Source organism: Antechinus flavipes, chromosome 2, assembly GCF_016432865.1.
Source record: "Antechinus flavipes isolate AdamAnt ecotype Samford, QLD, Australia chromosome 2, AdamAnt_v2, whole genome shotgun sequence".
NCBI lineage: Eukaryota > Metazoa > Chordata > Mammalia > Dasyuromorphia > Dasyuridae > Antechinus > Antechinus flavipes.
Genome location: NC_067399.1, coordinates 523,729,884 through 523,752,557, shown reverse-complemented (window position 1 = coordinate 523,752,557; position 22,674 = coordinate 523,729,884). Strand labels below are relative to the sequence as shown.

General features: G+C 35.8%; 1 protein-coding gene across 1 annotated transcript in view; it reads right to left on the bottom strand.

Moving 5' to 3' along the window:
* The window catches only part of TMOD3 (tropomodulin 3), an 82,027-nt gene extending 59,644 nt beyond the window's left edge, over positions 1–22,383 (bottom strand). The window contains exon 1 of the mRNA XM_051980662.1: positions 22,233–22,383. The gene's annotated coding sequence lies outside the window, so the exon portion shown is untranslated. The remainder of the gene's footprint in view (positions 1–22,232) is intronic.
* Between the last annotated feature and the right edge of the window lie 291 nt (positions 22,384–22,674).

Below are 22,674 nucleotides of genomic sequence, written 5' to 3'. Positions count from 1 at the left end.
TATGAATATGTACACAATATATTGTATTTAAGATATACTTTAACATGTTTAACATGTATGAGAGTGCCTGCCATCTAAGAGAGGGGGTGGAGGGAAGGAAGGAAAAGTTGGAACAGAATTGATTGTAAGGGTCAATGTTGAAAATTTACTCATGCATATGTTCTGTCAATAAAAAGTTATAAAAAAAATCTCTTTGGGATACAGATCTAATAGTAATATTTCTAGATTAAAAGGTATGCATGACTTTATATCCTTTTTGGGCAGAATTCCAAATTGTTCTACAAAACAGTGAAATCAATATACAACTCCATCAACAATACACTGTCATATTTTTTCTACATCTCCAACATTTGTCATTTTTCTTTTCTGTCCTCTTCTCCAAGTTAAACAGCTCTAGTTCGTTGATACCAAAGGATTGATACCAAATGGCATGTTTCCCATTCCTCTCACCCTCATGGTCTAACCTCTTCTGAATAATTCTAGTTCGCCAATGTCCTGCCTTAAATATATGCAAACAGAGAAGAGTACAATGGAACTTTGATGCTCTTCATCACAGAACATACTTCTAATTAATGCAGCCTAACGTCATATATGGGCCAACACTTTCAGGTTAATGTTTTCAAGAAAAACTGACATTATTTTAATTATATTTTTTGAACAATAAGCTTATTTTTCTGCCATCCTGGAAGAGGTCTCCATGATATTAGGTCTACCTCTGATAACAATGATAAAATAAATAAAACAAGTTAAGAGACAAATCAAATTTAGAATCTAATTCTATTGATTTGTGTTCAGCTTTCTAAGAATGATATATTTCAGAAAGGTTTTTCTGGTAAAGAAGAAAAAAAAAACAATAAGAAATTTCTATACGTATAAATACACAGGGATGAGGAAGGAAGGAATAGCAGAAATGGAAGGAGTAAAAAATAAGCTCTTATGGGCACATCGTGCTAAGAATTAACTATTAATATATTTGATTTTGTTCTTAAAAAATAAATGCATAATATTTTTTCACATATCTCTTCCTAAATTCCTTCTCTCTGATACTACCATCTTCTCAATGACATAACTCTGAAACTGTGTAGTCATCTCTGATTCATCCTTCTTCATTTCCTAAATATAGCTTCTGTTGTTGAGTTGTTTCAGTTATGTTCGACTCTTTGTGACCCCATTTGGGATTTTCTTAGCAAAAATACTGGAATAGCTTGCCATTCTTGATTCAGCTAATTTTACAGATGTGAAATGGAGGCAAGGATTAAGGGAGTTGCCCAGGATCACACAACTAGTATGTATTCTAGGTTGGATCTGAACTCAAAGATGAGTTTTATTGATTTTAAGCAGGGTGATCTAGGTAATCTATTTACTGTGACACTTACCTACCCTGATACAGTTTGACCTGGGGCTAAATTCTATATTTTGTGAAATATGTTACTAGAATTCATCATTAATGGAACTTAATGGAACTGATAGTGAATAGACTGCATTATCTGAAAACTGGTCTTGTTGGGGCCAATTAAAAAACATAATAACAAAAACACTAAAAGGATATTTTTAAAGTCTTAAAGAACAAATGTTTTATTAATGGTAATACCAAAATTCAAAAAAAAAACTAAGACTTTAAGAAAAATATACGAACATTTAATTTACAATTTAGTAACAAAGTAATAATTACTATCTCTAATTTTTTCTTCCTAGAATACTTCTAGTATTCAATACCAGAAATCAATCTGTAATTATTAATATGTTAGTTCTAACATGAATATCCAACAATGATCACTTTATGGTAAGCTATTCAATAAATGAATTTGTTAATAAAATTTTAAAGAAATTCATTCTCATTAACTTAAGCTCTAGATCACAATGGATGAACTCTGAGGTATAATTTAGTTCTAAAATCTTATATCTTCATCTTGTTAAATTATATAATTGAAATGTGGACACACTAGGAACAGATGGAATAGCTGAAATATTTGTGATCAATCTACTGAACTACAGAAGCTCCAATATCTGTTGAAATGGAAAGGATCCTTTCACCTTCCAATGACTTCATAAAACTTCAATTTATTTTGGTAAAAAGATAACTATATCATCAATTTTTTCATGGCTGCAAACTTTATCTGAAAAAATATTAATAAATAACATAAAACAGGATTCATAAATTCTTCTTGAAGACCCGTTATTACAAATTAGCTTAAGATTGCATAACAAAATAAGAAATATTGATTGCAGACTAAAAGAATGTATTATGTATACCCTCAATAATATTAAAATAGCACAAAGTGACTTTTAAAAATGAAACCTGTATCTATCCATCATTATTACAAGACGATTTTTTTTTTTTTTTTTTTTGGCTGAGGCAATTGGGTTAAGTCTCTTGCCCAGGATCACAGCTAGGAAATGTTAATGTTAATGTCTGAGGTCACATTTGAACTCAGGTCCTCCTGATTTCAGGGTTCAGCACCACCTAGCTGCCCCAACATTAATTTTTTTTTTTTTTTGGTAAGAAAAAATACTGGTTAAAGGACTTTCCGACTAACATTCAAAATCAAATCTAATCTTTTATAAAGTTGTGTACCTACTTTCATAAAGATCCCATAAATATAATTTTCCCAAGCAATGACTATCAAAATGGAGCAGCTAGGATGAGAAGGCTGGTCCAAATGCAAGGGTATCTGAATAAGATGTTTAATATAGAAAGAAGAGATAATAGATAAAAATGTTCACTATGAGTGACTTTACTGTTCCAATTCACCACCAACTGAGATAAATCTAGTTAATCGAAAGCATAGGAAGTAAAGAATAAAAAGGAAGTGAAACATACACCTACAAACAAATCTTATTAAATTATATCAGATCTTATTTGCTAGTTTCTCCCTGAGAGGGATCCAAGTCTGAACTTGTTATAGGCCAGAACTCCTGTACTTAAAATAAGGATTCTTACAAGGTGTTAAGTCAGTGGAATTGATGAGACAATGGTTACCTAGATTAGCATGGTGCTTAATAGTGATCTAAATTCAGTATGATTGATTTAATCTTACGACAAATAATGATTTCCTAGTGATATAATGATTGATTTATATTCAGTGTAGAGCATATAAGCTGAGATAAACTCAGCCAAGGGAGGTAGAGACAGATTCATTCCACCATCCACCTTTGTGGTGGCTAGAGGCTGAAGCATAAACCCTTGGACACAGATTCACTTTATCTCACATCACCGTGGTGGCCTGTCCTCCTGCATTTTCTCCACTAAAACCAAGTCCCCTCGAAGGCCATGAGAAAGTTAGCTGAGCACCAGGCAAAGGAGACAATTTAGACTTTGTACTTTAACACTTGGCTATCCTTGTGGTGATTACTTGGCTGAAACAAAGGCTGCTCCCAAGACCTCCAGAAAACCACCAAGACCATTACATGAATTCCCACTGATCTAAACTAACTTCTAAGTGGAGCTTAAACTAGAGATAGGGAAACCTCTATTTTTTCTCAAATTCCTTGATTGATGGAAATCCCACTAGAGGTATTTAAACTTCATGGAACTTCCAGGATGCAGAACCTTGGGTTCAAAAAGCTGCTGCAACTTCTTTTCTTTCTCTCTTTTACCTCTGTAAACTTTTCTCTTTCCCTTCTACTCCAAACCACAAGAAACCCTTTTATAAAGATTATTTATAGGAGGAAGAAAAGTCTATACAAATTCACAAACAATACATCAGGGAAACATGGTAAAAATTAGGCATAAAGAAAGCTATCAGTCTCAGATTGGGTAAATCACCTCTACCCTAAATCCTTACCTAAAGTTCCTCTGGCCATTGGCCCACATCTTTATTCTGATCTGGAATCCTAAATTGCAGCATCCAGCTTCCCTTAAGTCCCCAGATGACAATGGCCTCTTCTAGGTATCACCAAGATGAGGTGGGGATTTTCCCACCTGAATAATTATACCACTATTCTCAACCAATCAGGAAACATTCTGACTACATGTCTGGCTTTAGGTGCTGCACCCAAATAACCATATAATCATCTAACTTCCTTTTCTGTCCTACTTAAGACATAAATAAGGAAATACAATGGGTAAATACCCCATAGCTGTCATCACCTCAAAAATCAGAAAAAACTTAAGAATGAACATCCCCAAAACAACCTTGAAAAACTTCCCCTTTCTCTCAAATATTTTGCCCCATCTATTTCTAGAAATCTGAAAAAAATTTCTAGAAGGTAAGAAAGAAAAGTTTACTTGGGAGGAGATTATATCAAATCATTTAAAAGGATCTCCATGAAAACACATAAAAACCCCTCAGTCTTTTAAGGATGTTTATGTATAGGGGGTGGTGATGTGTGTGTTGGGGGAGTAGGATTAGTAATGAGGATGAAATACAAACTACAGCAATTGGATTCTGCTTTCTTAGCTCAATAGCTAGGCTGTTTCCTGTTTGCCTCCACCCTTCACCTTATACATAGAGCTGCAAAAGAAGACAGCCATGGTAGTCATGACCTAACCCATTCCTAGATGTTTGTGGTAAATGCCACAGTGATCCTACCATTGACATATTATCTCTTTCGATAAGCTCTTTTTCTAGAATTTTGCTTAAATGACTTAGTCAGATAAAGGCAGATTAGTAAAATGCGTCAACTACTTAAGAGGAACAGAAAGAACAAGATACTTAAAATACCTTAGAAGTGACAAAAACTTTGGGCTAAGGTGGCTACTGAATCCTCTTTTTTAAATTAAGAGAGCTTTTCACCAATAAGAGTTGTAGATAAATCCAAATGTGGGGAGGGCAATTTTGTATGAAAAAATGACTAATGTTCCACCAACAATCAAAATGTTGAATTTATTTCAAATGCATATTGGAGACTAATCTGAGAATTTTTCCTCTCAAACAGGAAGTATAATAATGACTCATTCCTCTTACAAGAATTTTCTTAATCTATCAAGTCAATAAATATTGAGCTATTGGCAAAGAGACAAAAAGAAAATATGTCAAGCCTAAAAGAAATTATGCCAGGATAAGTAGGGCTGTCTCTATTATAAAGAGAAAAGCAACGAACACCTTTTCTTTGCTTCCCTCTTACTTTTTAAGATCAAAAACATTCACTGACTCAAGTTACTTGTGCTCTACCACAAGATTTAGTTTCATTTTTGAACAACTAGCTATACTCCATCAATATACTCCAGAAAAAATTCTGGCGCTTTCTTCCCATATTCTACATTAGAATACTAGTCCTATCTGTATGATCGATCCACCTCACTACTTATCAGACAGGAATTAAATGGAGTGGGCCACAATGGATCAAAGAGATGGTTCACCACATAGCTACTTGGTGTGTGCTGGTTGTAATAATTGAAATAATAACTCAGCTTTTAGTTATCCACTCCTAACTGGACTCCTCCACTTTCATTCTTCTGTGATTGATGTTATCATGCTCTACACTAGCCCCTTTATAAGACCACTTCCTCCATCTCTCTTTTCAGTAGAGAATATTACCTTCTAAATTATTTGGGGAGAGGCGGGGGGGAGCGAGGGGGAGAAGGCCATCTATCCCATCTCCTCCTTCTCCCCTAATCAATACCTGAAAAGCTCTAGATTTTTCATTTGTTAGGCTCTGAGGAGGAGGTAGCCCTTTACCAAGCCAAACCTTTGGCTTCTATTCTCAGTGTGAGATGTGTCCCCCCTACTCCAGGAGCTTGCCTCTTTCTTTCATCTCTAAAGCATCCACTTTCTTTCCCTGCAGCCTAGAAACATGTCTTCATGACCTTTATCCTTATGCTCTCAAGCTATTGTCCTGCATCTTTTCTCCCTTTCCTAAGCTAACTCCTAGCTCAATTAGTCAATGTTACTTTCTCAGTCCTCAGACTTAGCATGACATTGATAAACTGCCTCTTTTTAGACACATTGTCCTCTCTAACTTGGTTCTCTTTCTACTTCTCTAACAACTCCTCAGTTTCCTTTGCCAAATGATTATTTGTTTTTCTGCCCTCCAAATGTGTTCCCCAAGGTTTTCTGCCCTTTTATTTCCATATACTTGTTCAATGTTCCCATAGATTCAATTATCTCTATACGTGATTCTCAATCTTTATATGTAGTCCTACTCTCTCTCTGTAACTTGAATTCCATATTACCAAATGCCTGCTAAATAGTGCCTCTTAGAAGCTCCACTGGCATGTCTTAACATGTTCAAAATGTAATTTATTATCATTTCCCTAAATCCTCCTCCAAAGTTCCCAATTTGTCAGGTGTACCAGTATGCTAGTCACCCGGGTACACAAATTTTGGAGTCATTATTGATCTTTCCCTTTCTATCATTCCTCTCTTTCCCCATAACCAATTATTAGCCAAGTCTTATTAAATCTATCTCCATAGCATATTTCTTATATATCCTCTTTTCTACACTTACAACTTAAAACATGATTCAAGGATTCACCATATCTGGACCACTGCAATGAGATAGTAAAGTGGAAAGAACACTGGATTTGTGATCACAGGAATTAGCAACTCTGCAAATGTCACTTGTTTTATGTGACCTGATACAAATCTTCATATCTCTGGATCCCAGTTTTCTCATCTGTAGAATGAGAAAGATAAACTACGTGACTCCTAAGGTCCCTCTTCAAGCTCTAAATTCCTGTGTCCAAACTCTGCTCTTTCTAATCCATTCTCCAGAGAGTTGTCAAAATAATATTCTTCAAGGCACAAGTCAGACCTTGTCACTCCCTGCTAAAAAATCTCAAGCATCTAAAATAAAATAAAACTCCTCAGATTGGTATGTAAACCTTCTATAATCTACCTCCAAACTACCTTTCTAGATGCTATTCAGAAACTTGACATTCCTATCAAACTGGCCTACCACCTGATGAGTTCCCTAACTTGATGAGTTCCACCTTCCACCTTCCACCTCCCCGTATTAGGCCAGTTGAGACTCTATGTCTAGAATGCACCCCAACCCTGCCTCTATCTCTTAGAATCCCCAACTTCCCTCAACATATAGCTCAAATGCTACCTCCTTCACAATGCCTTCCTGCTCTCTCTGCCTCTTAATACTCTTTTTCCTCAAGTCATAGTTATAGTTCTACTTGTATTCCCCTAATAAACTATAATATTCTCAAAAGCAGGGGCTGTTTCACCTCTGCCTTTATATTTCTACAGCTTAGCACTATGCTTTTCACGTAAGTAAGCTTCTAACAAATATTTATTCAATTCTACTATTAAATATCTTCTTTGGCTTAACTTTTGTGAACCTCTATTTCCTCTATCTGCGAAACAGTGATAACAAATGTGAATTAGCATTATTATTAGTTCTTCCTCAATCTTCTATTGATGTCCTATTGATATCACATATGTTACATCAACCGAGTTCAGGTCCTCATCACCTCTCATATGAATTTACTGCAATATCTTTCAAAGTAGTCTTCTTACCTCAAATTTTTTTCCTATCAAAACAACCACCATATTATTTCCTATACACTGGCTCCTACTAGTCTAGGATCAAATATAAACATATCTGTAAAGCCCTTTCTGGTACTAATCTAAGTTTCCCACCTTGCTATACATTACTCTCTTGTCCACATTCTGACTCAGTGAAAATGTCCTTTTTTGCTATTTTACACACACACACACACACACACACACACACTCCCATTTTTGTGCCTTTGTACTGGCAGTTTCCCATATTTGGACTGTACTCCATCATTTCTATCTCCTAGAATCTCTTGTTTTCTTCAAGACACAGCTTGAGTATTATCTTCATGCAGCCTTTCCTAAACGCATCAGCTGCTAATGTTCTCCCTCATTAAAAATTAGTTTGCATTTATTTTGTATATACTGGCATATGAACATTTTTTATCTCCTTCCAAAAGAAAGTTCCTGAGGGAAAGGGCCTGTTTCATCTTTGTCTTTGTATTGCTAGTACTTAGACACAGTGCCTTACACATACTAGGTACTTAATAAATTTACTTGATGATTGGTTTTTTTTAGTTGCTATTTAAAAATTAAAAGATACTAATATCTCTCCCTCATTTAAACATGTCAAGAAATGTTATTAAGACTCAAAGATAGGAGAGAGATTTTTGAGATTTAGAATAAACAATGTAAAAGAATGTCAGAATCTTGAAATCAGAAAGGATTTTGACAGGTAAGTTTTTGAATAGTTTTAGCATCTAAAGAAATGTTCTGAAGAGTGATTTTATTATATTGCATAGCTAACCATACTTTCTACAATCTGAACAACTTATCAATTCTTTATCATTTCAGAAACAATCTTTTCACTTTGTTTTAACGTTAACATTTTTTTTAATTAAAGCTTTTTATTTTCAAAACATATGCATTATTTTCAACATTCACCCTTCCAAATTTTCTCCCTCCCTATCTTTCCATCCTTTCCCCTAGGTGACAAGTAATCCAATATATGTGCAATGTTTGTGCATGTGAAATTATTCTATACACGTTTCCACAATTATCAGGCTTCACAAGAAAAATCAGATCAAAAAGGAAAAAAATGAAAAAGAAAAACTGCAAGCAAACAACAAAAAAGGTGAAAATATTATGTTGTGATTCACATTCAGTCTTCATTGTCTTCTCTCTGGATGCAGATGACTTTCTTTATCATAAGACCATTGGAACTCTCCTGAATCACCTTGCTGTTGAAAAGAGCCATGTCCACCAGAATTCATCATCGCATAATCTTGTTGTTGCTGTGTACAATGTTTTACTGCTTAGCATCAGCTCATGTCTCTCTGAAATCATCCTGCTGGTCATTTCTTACAGAACAATAATATTCTATAACATTCACATACCATAACTTATTCAGCCATTCTCCAACTGATGGGCATCCCCCCTCAGTTTCAAGTTCTAGCCTTCAAGTTCAAGGGCTGCCACAAATATTTTTGCACATGTGGGTCCCTTTCCCTCCTTTAAGATCTTTTTGGGATACATGCCCAGGAGAAACACTGTTGGGATCAAAGGGTATGCATAGTTTGATAGCCCTTTGAGCATAATTTATATTGTTCTCCAGAATAGTTGGATCAATTCACAACTCCACCAACAACGTATTAGTGTCCCAGTTTTCCCACATCCCCTCCAATATTCATCATTATCTTTTCCTGTCATCTTAGCCAATCTGAGAAGTGTATGGTGGTGTTTCAGAATTTTCTTAATTTGCATTTCTCTGATCAATTTTTTTTTTATGACTAGAGATGCCTTTAATCTCCTCATCAGAAAATTCTGTTCATATCCTTCAACCTTCTTATAAATTTGAATCAATTCTCTATATATTTTTAAAATGAGGCTTTTATCAGAACCCTTGTATATAAAAATTTTCCCCTAGTTTCCCTTCTAATCTTGTCTGCATTGTTTTTGTTTGTACAAAAATTTTTTAGCTTAATATAATTAAAATTATCCATTTTGCATTCCATAATGTACTCTAGTTCTTCTTTGGCCACAAATTCCTTCCTTCTCCACAAATATGGGAGGTAGACCATACTTTGTTCTTCTAATTGGTTTATAGTATCACTCTTTATGTCTAAATCATGAACCCATTTAAACCTTATCTTGATATAAGATGTTGATACAAGGTGATAGGATCAATGCCTAATTTCTGCCATACTAATTCCCAATTCTCCTAGAAATTTTTGTCAAATAGAGTGAGTTCTTATCCCAGAAGCTGAGGTCTTCAAGTTTATCAAACACTAAATTACTGTAGTCATTGACTATTATGTCTTGTAAACCTAATTTATTAATATATCTTTTTAATAATTCATTTTGTGACCTGGATCACATGGCCAATAAACTATAACAATAAATAACAATTTTAGGAAGAGATTGTTTGGCACACTAGTCTTTGAGAAGGATTTCTGAACTTTTCCCCAAAATAATTAACAGAAAAACTACTTTTTAGTTATACGATAACAATTTTCCATTTCTGAATAGCTTCAAACAAAGCCACCTTAACTAAATCTTGCAAATGGAAAGATGGATTAAGTACAATGCCAGGACCTTTTTGAGGAAGGATCTGAAGAAACTACTTTTAACAGTGTTAAAGTACTGTATTTCTGTCTCCAGCAATCTAAAAAGAAAGATCTCAGGCTATGAGACCTCTACCTCTGGAGGGAAGTGGGAAGAACTACAGGTGGCTTTTAAGTGATTTTTCTTTTAAACAATATAAGCATGCCTTCTCCTCATTTCCAAAATATATAGAGAATTGACTCTAATCTATAAGAAATCAAACCATTCTCCAATTGATAAATGGTCAAAGGATATGAACAGACAATTCTCAGACGAAGAAATTGAAACTATTTATAGCCATATGAAAATATGCTCCAAATCATTATTAATCAGAGAAATGCAAATTAAGACAACTCTGAGATACCACTACACACCTGTCAGATTGGCTAGAATGACAGGGAAAGATAATGGGGAATGTTGGAGGGGATGTGGGAAAACAGGGACACTGATACATTGTTGGTGGAATTGTGAACACATCCAGCCATTCTGGAGAGCAATTTGGAACTATGCTCAAAAAGTTATCAAACTGTGCATACCCTTTGATCTAGCAGTGTTTCTACTGGGCTTATACCCCAAAGAGATCTTAAAGAAGGGAAAGGGATCTGTATGTGCCAAAATGTTTGTGGCAGCCCTGTTTGTAGTGGCTAGAAGCTGGAAAATAAAAGAATGTCCATCAATTGGAGAATGGTTGAGTAAATTGTGATATATGAATGTTATGGAATATTATTGTTCTGTAAGGAATGACCAGCAGTATGAATATAGAGAGGACTGGTGAGACTTACATGAACTGATGCTAAGTGAAATGAGCAGAAACAGGAGATCATTATATACCTCAACAACGATACTGTTTTGAGGATGTATTCTGATGGAAGTGGATCTCTTCGATAAAGAGAGCTTTAATTGATCAAAGATGGACAGAAGCAGCTACACCCAGAGAAAGAACACTGGGAAATGAATATAAACTGCTTGCCTTTTTGTTTTTCTTCCCGGGTTATTTCTACCTTCTGAATTCAATTCTCCCTGTGCAACAAGAAAACTGTTCGGTTCTGCACACATATATTGTATCTAGGATATACTGTAACCCATTCAACATGTAAAGGACTGCTTGCCATCTGGGGGAAGGGGTGGAGGGAGGGAGGGGAAAAATCGGAACAGAAGTGAATGCAAGGGATAATGCTGTAAAAAATTACCCTGGCAGGCATTCTATCAATAAAAAGTTATTAAAAAAAATAAGCATGCCTTCTAGAGTCTTAAATTCCATTTGCTTTCAATTTATACTACAGATATCTGCTAGACGTATCTTGAAAATAGAGCTTTTAACATATAATGCTAAAAAAAAAAGTTTAATAATTCCCTATCACATCAAATTTAATCTCGTTGCTGATTGGTTTTTCAAGGCCTTATATAATCCAGATCAATTTTACCCTAGCAAACTTTATTTCCCACTACTTCCTACTTCAATTGTGCTGAACTTCTCACAAATGCACTATGTTCATTTCATTCTTCTTTTCCGTGATCATGTTGCTTGTTTACCCAGAGTACTCTTGCTTTTCTAACCAAATTATTACTTAGCTCAAGGCCTACTTATATGAAAAACCTATAACTATTCCATGATCTTTCTCTTCCCAACCAGATTGCAGACTGTCTGAAGGAAGGAACTCCACTTTCCATTTTAGTATCCTCCTTCCCCAGCATTAAGCATGGTGCCTAGTTCACAGTAAGCACTCAATATTTGTTGACTGACTGACCCCCCACGTGCTATAAATGTAGTCAGTGCTGAACCAACCAATCCTAGACTTTTGGGAATCTGTGCCTCCAGCCTCGCGGGATAGTTCAATGAAACACTATCATCTTCAACGCTGTTTTCCTGCCCTTTGGCAATCTGGAGAGGCCTTTGGAACCCTTCTCAGAAAAATGTTTTTAAATGTATAAAATAAAATCACATAGGTTCCAAGCTTACAGAATCCCTGAAATCTATTCATGAACCCCAGGGAAAAAAAACTTTTTATCTAGTCCAATTGTGTAATTTCACAAATAAGGAAAATGAGGCCTGAAGAGATAAAACACATTAATTAACTTAGGTATTTCAGCTAATGAGATGACCGTATAGTGAAGAAATCTAGTCTAGGTATCAGGAAGACCTAAATTCAATTCAACCTCTGACACACATTAACTATGTGAACCCATAACTCAATGCACCACCAATTGTTTACGGCTATACGCTACAAAACAGTCACCAAAATACTTGAAATTCTCTTACCAGCAATTCCTTATACCAATGTACAAGTTATAATGAAAACAATTTACTAGCAAATAGGACATCTATAATAAAAAAGGAACCATTAAAAAGCCACACTAGTAACACTGATTCACAATGATTAAAGGATGTGGAAAACAATTTTCAAAAAAAGAAATGCACAATGTTAACAACCACTTGAAAAAAGCTCAACTTCACCAATAGTCAAAGAGATGAAAAATCAAAAATACCACCTCACATCCATCAAACTGGCAAATATAAAAAGTAATGAAATTCTGTGATGGCAAGATTTTGTCAAAACAGGTACACTTGTTCTCTACTGGTGTTACTGCAAACTTGCAGAATTTTTCTCAATATGCAATGCAATTTAAAACATATTCATATTCTTGGACCTAATAATTTCATTATTAGGGATATGCTCTATAGACTGCACATGCTATTAGATAAAGCCAATGTTTTGGTTAATTTTGCTGAATTGCTCCCTCCCTACCCCTTTAAAATACTGTTAAAAAGAAAGTCTTAATTTAAATAATGCTCATTTTAAAAAAGTCAAAACCAGACAAGAGTATATATACACTATGATGACAAGAGGAAAAGAGAATGAAAGTGGACATAGAAATCCTGATGCAAACTGAAGATACTGAAAAGATGTTTTAATACTTTATGCACTTTTAAAGTTATATAACCATATAGTTGTTTGTCTTGATATTTACTCTTGAAATTCCATCTCTTCTCACCAGAGCTGTTTCCAAATGATTTCAGATAAAAGGGAGTAATGGGATGGCAGAGTTTAAAGAAAAGACAATACAAAAATTGGAAAATGAGACAAAATCTTTGGAAATTCAGAAGCTGAGAAAATGTTGGGAACCTCTGGGATAAGATATGAAGATTACATGAAAGCCAGCTTATATATGCTGTTCCAGGTTTCAATTTTGGCTCCTACTCTTTTTATTTTAACACACCTACATCTCTATTTTAAAAACAAACAACAAAAAACACTTTCGCTAGAACCTGCCATTCCCCAAAGCTATCATTCTATATCTTTCCTTCTCTTTTACAACCAGAATCCTAAAAAAAAGCCATCTATGAAAAAAGAAAAAAAAAAATCCATCTATACAGGTTCCCCTCATTACTTACCATTTATTTGCTTGAAAACTGACTTTCAATACTACAATTCAATATAAACTGCTCTCTATAAAGTTTTCTTTTAATTACTAAATTTGATGGCTTTTGCTTAATCCTTGTCCTTCCTGACCTATGTGTAGCTGACCACCCTAGCCCTTCTTCCTGAATACTTTCCCATCCCTCCTTTCATACTCGGCTCTCCTACTTCTAACCATTCTTTCTCAGTCTCTTTGGCTACGTTGCCATCCATTTCTTTTTCTCTGTATGTGGAAGTACCCTAAAAATCTGTCCTTGGTCTCTTCTCTCTTTCTATGATATTTTTCTTGGTGATACCATTATTGTCATGGATTCAATTATCTCTATGAAGACAAAACCAAAATCCATATATCTTCATTTCTCTTCTAAGTTCTATTCTTACATCACCAAATATCTGCTGAATACTTCTTCCAGATGTACCAATTGTCTCAAATTCAGCTTGTTCAAAATAAAACTTATTTTCTCTACCTCAAACATAAATCTTAAAAACCTTATTTCTGTTAAGGGAATCAGCATCCTTCCATTTATCAAGATTCATGGCCTCTAGATTATCCTTTTGATTCTTTCTTCCCTTTTACCCTCCATGTCTCACATCTATCTCCACCTTCTTACTCACATGAACGCAATCCTAATTCAGCCATTTTTACTTCTCACCTAAACTACTGTAATAGCCTCCTAATTAATTTCAATTCTTTAAATTTCTCCTCCTTTCTATCATCCACATAGCTGCCAAAATGATGTTCCACATGTATGACATTACTCCACTGCTCAAAAAAACTCCAATAGAGGTTCCCAATTACCTCTAAGATAAAAGACAAATTTTGTGTTTGACATTTAAAGTCTTTCACAATCTGAATCCAACCTATTTTTCTTGAATATCATAAAACTCCACCTTACACACGCTATATTCCAATCAAATGAGCCTACTTCCCATTCCCCATAGACAACAACCTCCCATCTCCATGCCTTTGCATAGACCATTCCTAATGCCTTCAATGTTTTCTTCTTTACCATCACCTCTTGGAATCCCTAACTTCCTTTAAAACCCGTGTGATTTCCTACAAGCACCTCAACTGATTCCTCTGGCTATTAGAATCTCAAATACCAAATTATTTTGTAATTAGGTTGTATACATCAATGGCTATATACCCAACTTTGTAAATCATATATTGCCTGGCATTTCAATTGTATATTGACACGCACCTCACCCTAAGTCAAAAAAATACTAAATTATGCATCATAATACACATTTGATATGGCATTCAAAAATCCTGGGACAATGTTTATAGCACCTAAGTGTTATGATTGAAACCTTATCTTGAATTACATAATACTTCATTCTTTAAATTCATGGGTATTTAAGCCATTCTCATTACTTTAGCATAATAACACGAAAATAAATCCAAAGCATGTGTCAGCTTACTCTGGCATTGGATCTAAAGGGTAAACATAACGAGAGGTAATGGGAAGAAAGGAAATAAAGGGAGGGGAATGGTCCTTCTGCAAACCCTAGGTGACACTAATTTAGATCTATTCTGAAGCTGGAATATGAATAGAATGCTAGACTGGAAGTCAGAAAGACTTGAGTTTCATCCCAAATCATTCAGATATCTCTTTTAAAAAAAAACACAAATTTTTGGTGGTTCTATACTTTCCATACAGATGAAATCATAAATCCTTGAAATATTGATTTGAATTTTTGTCTTCACCAACAACCCCAGGATAGGGGCTATTACCGTCCTCATCTTAAACATAAGGAAACTGAACTGGAATGTCGTTTCACAATGCACCTATCATGGTCATCCAAATTCTATGTGAACATATCCAAGATGGAGAAAAATCACTACTAGCATAGAGAAGGATAAAAAACTCAGATCTGGGTCTGAGTTTTAGCTCAGACATTTATTAGTTGTGTGCTCTAAGCAAGTAATCTTAGCATCAATTTCCCAGGCTATTCAGACAAAGGTCATTGTAAAGAAAATCCTATGTCAACCTCAAAAAATTATATAAATGGGACCATTACTTTGTCTTTGGATCTTTTATTATTTGTCATTCTCCTGGAAGGACTTACAATCCAAGAGAATTTTTCAGGTAACCATTCAGCCATAGAAATGGTAATTGATAGTAGTGGCAGAAAAGCAATAAGTTTTTTGGTCAAATCTCTTGGAACCGAGAGGACAAACTGGAGAACTGAGCCAAAATGTATAGGAAAAAACCCAGACTCCAACCTTCATTTGGATAAGAACACAAGTATTTTAGCTACCTCGTTTGCAGAAGTGGGGGACTACAGAAGGGGATATTATATACGCTATCAGATATGGTTGGTGTGTTGGTTGATGTTGCTACATTGTATTTTTTTTCTTCTTTTAAATCTGTTATTTATTTAAATCTGTTCCAGCAAGATGACTTGCTGGAAAGGGGACAGGAAGAATATATTCAGAAATGCATATCATGAAAACATCAATAAAAATGTTAACCACAGTTAACAAGAATTTATTAAGCATTTATGTATGCACCTTGGAACTGTGCAGCTAGATAATATAGCTATAGAAAATAGGTCTTGCAATTCTCAGACGAAGAAATTGAAACTATTTCTAGCCATATGAAAAGATGCTCCAAGTCATTATTAATCAGAGAAATGTCAATTAAGACAACTCTGAGATACCACTAGTCACCTGTCAGACTGGCTAGAATGACAGGGAAAGATAATGTGGAATGTTGGAGGGGATGTGGGAAAACAGGGACACTGATACATTGTGAGTGGAACTGTGAATACATCCAGCCATTCTGGAGAGCAATTTGGAACTATGCTCAAAAAGTTATCAAACTGTGCATACCCTTTGATCCAGCAGTGTTACTACTGGGTTTATACCCCAAAGAGATTTTTAAAGAAGGGAAAGGGACCTGTATGTGCAAGAATGTTTGTGGCAGCCCTGTTTGTAGTGGCCAGAAATTGGAAACTGAGTGGATGCCCATTAATTGAAGAATGGCTGAATAAATTGTGGTATATGAATATTATGGAATATTATTGTTCGGTAAGAAATGACCAACAGTAGGATTTCAGAAAGGCCTGGAGAGACTTACACGAACTGATGCTGAGTGAAGCGAGCAGGGTGAGGAGATCATTATATACTTCAACAACAATACTATATGATGACCAATTCTGATGGACCTGGCCATCCTCAGCAATGAGATGAACCAAATCAGTTCCAATGGAGCAGTAATGAACTGAACCAGCTATGCCCAGCAAAAGAACTCTGGGAGATGACTAAGAACCATTACATTGAATTCCCAATCCCTATATTTTTGCACACCTGCATTTCTGAGTTCCTTCACAGGTTAATTGTACAGTATTTCAGAGTCTAATTCTTTTTGTACAGCAAAATAACGGTTTGGTCATGTATACTTATTGTGTATCTAATTTATATTTTAATATATTTAACATCTACTGGTCATCCTGCCATCTGGGGGAGGGGTGGGGGGAAGGAGGGGAAAAATTGGAACAAGAGGTTTGGCAATTGTCAATGCTGTAAAGTTACCAATACATATAACCTGTAAATAAAAGGCTATTAAAATAAAAAAAGAAAAAGAAAAAGAAAATAGGTCTTGGACTCAGGAGGACCTAAAGTCAAATATAGTCTCATACTTATTAAGATATTTAACTTCTGTTTGCCCATTTCCTCAATTATAAAATGGGAATAACAACATTAAAAAATTGTAAGGTAAATGAAATGATATTTATTAAGCATTTAACATAGTGCCAGATAAACAGGTGCTTGATATTTGTTCCCTTCCCTTTCCTTTCCTCCAAGGGGACACAAAGGCAAAAAATAAGTAGGTACAAACAAGATATAATCAGAGTATATGAAGGTAAATCTGAAAGAGGAAGTCCTTAGCATCTGGACAGATCAGAAAAGGACTACTGCAGAAGGAAGTTTTGAAGTAAACCAGAATAAATAAGATAAACAAAGCATTTCACTTATGAGGGTTGATGCAAAAGTTAGAGAAGGAGCATTCTGTTCCAGATACCGCAAGTAGGCCTGTACTGCCTAAAAAACTATAAAACTAAATGTTGCTAACTTTTTTTCCCTGGAAGAATTTTCATAAACATTAGTTGAGAGTGCAGAGGGAAGTAAAGTGTAAGACTGAAAAGGCAGAGAGGAGTAAGATTATGAAGAGCTTGAAAATAGCAAAGAAAGGAATCTTATATGAAAATGGAGATAACAACGAGCCTCTGAAACTCACTAAGTACAGATGATGATATGGTCAGGTCTATGCTATTCAAGGATCCCCAAACAGAGCCATAAAAGCTATTTTAATATTCTTAACTTGTCTTCTCTGGCAGTTTTCATTAAAAGGTGACCCTATCTAAAAGCTACTTTACTCTTACTTTTCAAGAACTTCTCGTTGATTATCTTTTCTCATCTCTAGCCTAGTTGATCTTTCTTCAAAGAGCTTTCAACCTAGATGTTATCAATACCAAAGGGATATAAATCATTATTAATCAATCTCTGAAAAGTAATCATGAAAAATACTTCCCTCAGTTCAGTAGAGGTAGGCGGACCTACCTCTATAAATATATATATATATATATATATATATATATATATATATATATATATATATATATATATATATATATATATATATATATATACATACACATATATACATGTAAAATATGGCATATGTTGTCAGGCACAGTGACTGGTTTTGCTCAACTGTTTTTCTCTGTTACAAGAAATAGTTTGGAAGAGAACATTGTACACAGCAACTAGATTATATGAAGATCAATTCTGATGGACATGGCTCTTTTCAACATTGAGATGATTCAAGCCAGGTCTTGTGATGGAGTCACCTGCACCCAGAAAAAGGACTGGGAATTAAGTGTGGATCACAATATAGTATTGGAAAAACCCTAATAAACATTTGAGGAATGGAGAGGGTCCTTCCTTTGGGGGGCTCTATCTGAAATACTACCATCACCTACTACTACCATCCTTTCTTCAAAGATTCACTTGAAATAGGACTCTGTGATGGGACAAGATGGAGGAAGGCTTACCAATATTCCTGACTGATTATCAGGAATCAAAAGAAACTCCTTAGGTACTGTTCATGCATGATTGTATAGGAGAATGTTGCTATTCAAGTTACTGACAGCAAATATTGTAATTAAAAACTTGCATTATTGAAATTTTAACTTTCTCTATTTAAACATTTAGAAAAGTCCTTTATTTATATATATGAAAACACACAAACACATACATTTATTCTGAACTAGACACCAAACAAACAAGCATTTTCATTTACAAACTCAAAGAGAAAGAGGACTGTATTTATAAAACTATGACTATCAATTGATTTTATATATACTTAAGTATATATACTTTAAGTATATTTAAGTATAGGAAATAGTCTGCAGACTATTTCCCTTTAAATATATAGAAGATCAACACGTGACTTTCAAAGTTCTTTGCTTGTCTGTGTTTCCTTCTGGCTTTCCTTTTTTTTTTTGGTGAATTTTTAAAAATGCTTTAACAATCCTCTTTTTTTTTTTTTTTTTGACAACTTTATCCCTAATCTTTCCTTCCTCCCTCTAATCCCCTCCTCCCTCCATCAAAAAATAAAAAAATAAAAAACACTTCTAACAATATGTATTTAGCCAAGCAAAAAGAGTCCCTATAATGGCCAGATCTGAAAACATGAGTCTCAGCATCATGCACCTTAAGTCAATTACCTTTTGTCATGGGTTGGTAGCATGCTTCATTAGCAATTCTCTTGGAATCATGTTTGGTTACATTCATAAGAGTCCTCAAATCTTTTCAAGTATTTTTAAAAAGCCCTTTGAAATACAAATTATTTGCCATTCCTTTTCTAGAAAAAATCTAAATGGAAAAAATTTTTTTGGATTAACCTCGGTCTATTTCTAGCATGGAATAGGGGTTCAGAAAGAATTTACAATCTAGTAAAAATAATAATTGTCTAGATTACAACTAACACACAAGGCTCTAACTGTACTTTTTAATGAGGCTTAATTTTTTTGTTGTTTAAAGTGAATTTTCAGAATACTAAACGTTTTCAGATATAATAAATATAAATGATTCGTCTGTAATTCTTCTATTCCTCTACATTATTATAAGGAAGCAAATTGATTACAGATAAATTATTTCATAAAATGTTATTTTGGGGCACAGTTCTGGCCTTAGAGTCAGGAGGACCTTGATTTGAAACTTGCTTTAAACATTGGCTGTTCATAAGTTACTTTCTGTAATCTCAGTTTCCTCATCTGTAAAATGAGGACATTAATACCAATAGTATCTCTCTCACATAGTGAGAGTGACAGTAAAAGTACAGAGTTTTTCAAATGCTAAAGCACTACACAAATGCCAGTTTTTATCAAAAGAAAATTTTAATTCTTAATGTTTTCCTAATATGTTGTTTGTCATGCTGTGTATAGTGGAACACTAGTGGCTCAAAAAAGCTTCCTAACAGCTCTCATATTTCTCTTTCATTCTGCCTTATATTCTTGGTGTAAGGATCTGAATTGAAAAATGGTTAAGCAGAACTGGAGAAAAGAGATAAATCAAGAAATTACAAGGAAAATTCTGTCAAAATAATTTTTTAACTAACACTCATTTCTGAACCTAAGAATCCTTTTGTTGTCCATGCTCTCACTTTCATTTCAAATCCTGTTGTCTTTCAGTGTCATCTTTCCTAGCTTGTTATATCATGGTTAACATTTACCTAATTAGATTGATAATGTTATAATATCTCAGTTGATATTCATGGAAACCCTGTGAAGTAATTACTATAGTTATTATTTTTCTATATAGGGTTAACAGGCTTAGAGAAAAAGTCTTGCTCATTGCACACAACTAATAAATAAAGGTGGGTTTCTAAATGTGACATTTAAAGTCACTTTTTTGCATTTTTAAATGCACCATTCTTTCCATTATACCCAGTTAGTCAACAAGCATTTATTAAACACCTACTACATGCCAAGAACTGTGTTAAGTCGTAGGGATACAAAAAAAAGAGGCAAATGAGAATCACTGCCTTTAAGAAGCTCACAATTTAATGTATACAAATATACATAAACAAGCTACTTTCAGGATAAGTAGAAAAACAAAAGGGAAGATAAGAGAGGCAACAATAATGTAAGACTAATGGAAATCGGGAAGGAAAAGGGAGCATGGGATAGGAAAAAGCAGTGGATGTGGAGTCAGAAGGTAGGAACTCTTAAGTCTTGGTGAATGTAAGCAATCATTTCACCTTTCAGAGTTTTAATTTTCCCATCTATGAAATGTGGTTAATAGTTCTTACAGCACTATGTACCTCAGAATCATACTGTGGAAGGCAATTTGTAAAAGCCAGAGTATTATACTATATAAAAGTCTTAGTGCAGTTTTTAAACTAAAGGCTTGAAACTGCACTAAGCCTTTTGGGACATATCCAGTATAATTGTGATCTGTTATAAAAGGAAAATAGTATTATCAAAGGTTTTAAAAATAGTAAGTGACCTTAGGCCAGTCCTCTCTCACTTTTACAATTCAATTCAACATGAATTTATTAATGCACACTATACACAACGTACTGCTTTTGTTCGCTTGTTTTGCCTTTCTTTGTAACTCAGGAGATTAACACAGTGCACAGTAGGCACTCAGTAAATAAGGATAAAGATGAAAAGCATTTCGTGTCCTCAAGAAGCTTACATTCTAAAGGAATGAAGAAAATGTGGCTAAGCAAGTCCAGACAGCAAACTAAAGGAGATTTTGTTACGCTTTGACTCTTTTCTATCATTCCCTTGTGCTTTGGCTTTCAGCCTACTGCAAAGGAAATTCGATGTCTTCGTGTAGTTATAAAAGTAAACTGGTAGTATCACTAACAGTGACTCCAAAGCGATTTTTTTCCAAGCCAAATATTAATTGGAGCAAAAGGGGAAAGGGGTCCATCGTCACCACGTTATCCGACAGTCAAGTTTCTGCATCAATCTTCTATTAACAAGCCTCTTTCCTGTTGAAGTTATGATCTTCGGGGATTCGTTTTACCGCAGATTTCATTATCAAATGACTAAAGCTAAGTTGGAAAAGTTATACTTAATAAAATAACAAACTTGCAGTTTTATATGCTACCTGTAAAACAGGATTTAGTTTTAAAAAAAAGAATTCCAACTTAGCTACGGCAAACGCCCCGTGACGTAATCCTGCCCTCCAGATACCTGTACACGGGGCTGCACCGTGCAAGTCCATTTGGGTCATTTGGGAATAAGGAATTTCCTTTCAGTGGCACACACTAGGATACTTAAAATGCAATCGCAAAACTTCTCTGAAAAGTCTTCCGCGACAAGAGCTGACTGTCCGGCCAACTTTGCAGAGCCTCCCGAAAGGCCAGCCTTGCCCAGATTGCCAGAGGTGGGGTGCGCCGGGACCCTCGGGCAGGAGCGCAGAGAGCCCGCGGCCAGAGCCCCGAGCCCCGAAGGGTCTTAGGGCGCTGCCTCAGCGAGTCACAGCCGCAGCTAAAGCTCAGACCAGCGGCATCCTGCGCGCAGCCCCCCGGGGCTCTCCAGCGCACCACTCCGAGGCGCGCGGGCAACGCCCAGCCCGCCCCACTTCCTCTTGGGGCCGCCGGATGCGCCCCCTAAAAACCAGCCGGCTACTCCTCTCAGACTGCGGCGGAGGAGCCCACGAGAAGAGGAAAAAGCCGGGAACCAAAGCGAGGGAAGGCTAAAGCCGCTCCCTCCTCAGCCACAATGGCCGGTTCAACAACCCGGTCCCATTCTCCCGGCAGACTGACTTCCTGGAAAGTCCTGGAGAGGGGCTTACCTGACGCCCACGAGGGCTGCCAGACTCCGCCGCCGCCCACTTCCTGGGTCTCCGGTCCCAGATGCTCCGCTCGGACCCCACGGCCTGAGCCACTCGTCAGCAGCTATATCAAGTCTACCTCGGCTGCTCGCCAAGGCTCGAACCCCCTCCCGCCGTCCCGTGAGCGCGTGCGCTTACGTGCTTTTCTATTGCGCGGCGTCATGGGAATTGTAGTCCCTTAAAAAGCAGGCGTGACCTGTTCCTGCGATCAGAAGTTTAGATGTAGAAGGGATCGTAGAGACTATGGAGTCCCCAGCGCCCTTCCCCCTCCATTTTATAGATGAGGAAACTGAGGCCCAGTAATGACTTGTCAGAGATCACACAGCTAGCCCGCGATCGGAAGTTTAGAAAACTGGACTAGTTTAGAAATTAGAGAATATGGAATCCAAACACCCCCCCCATC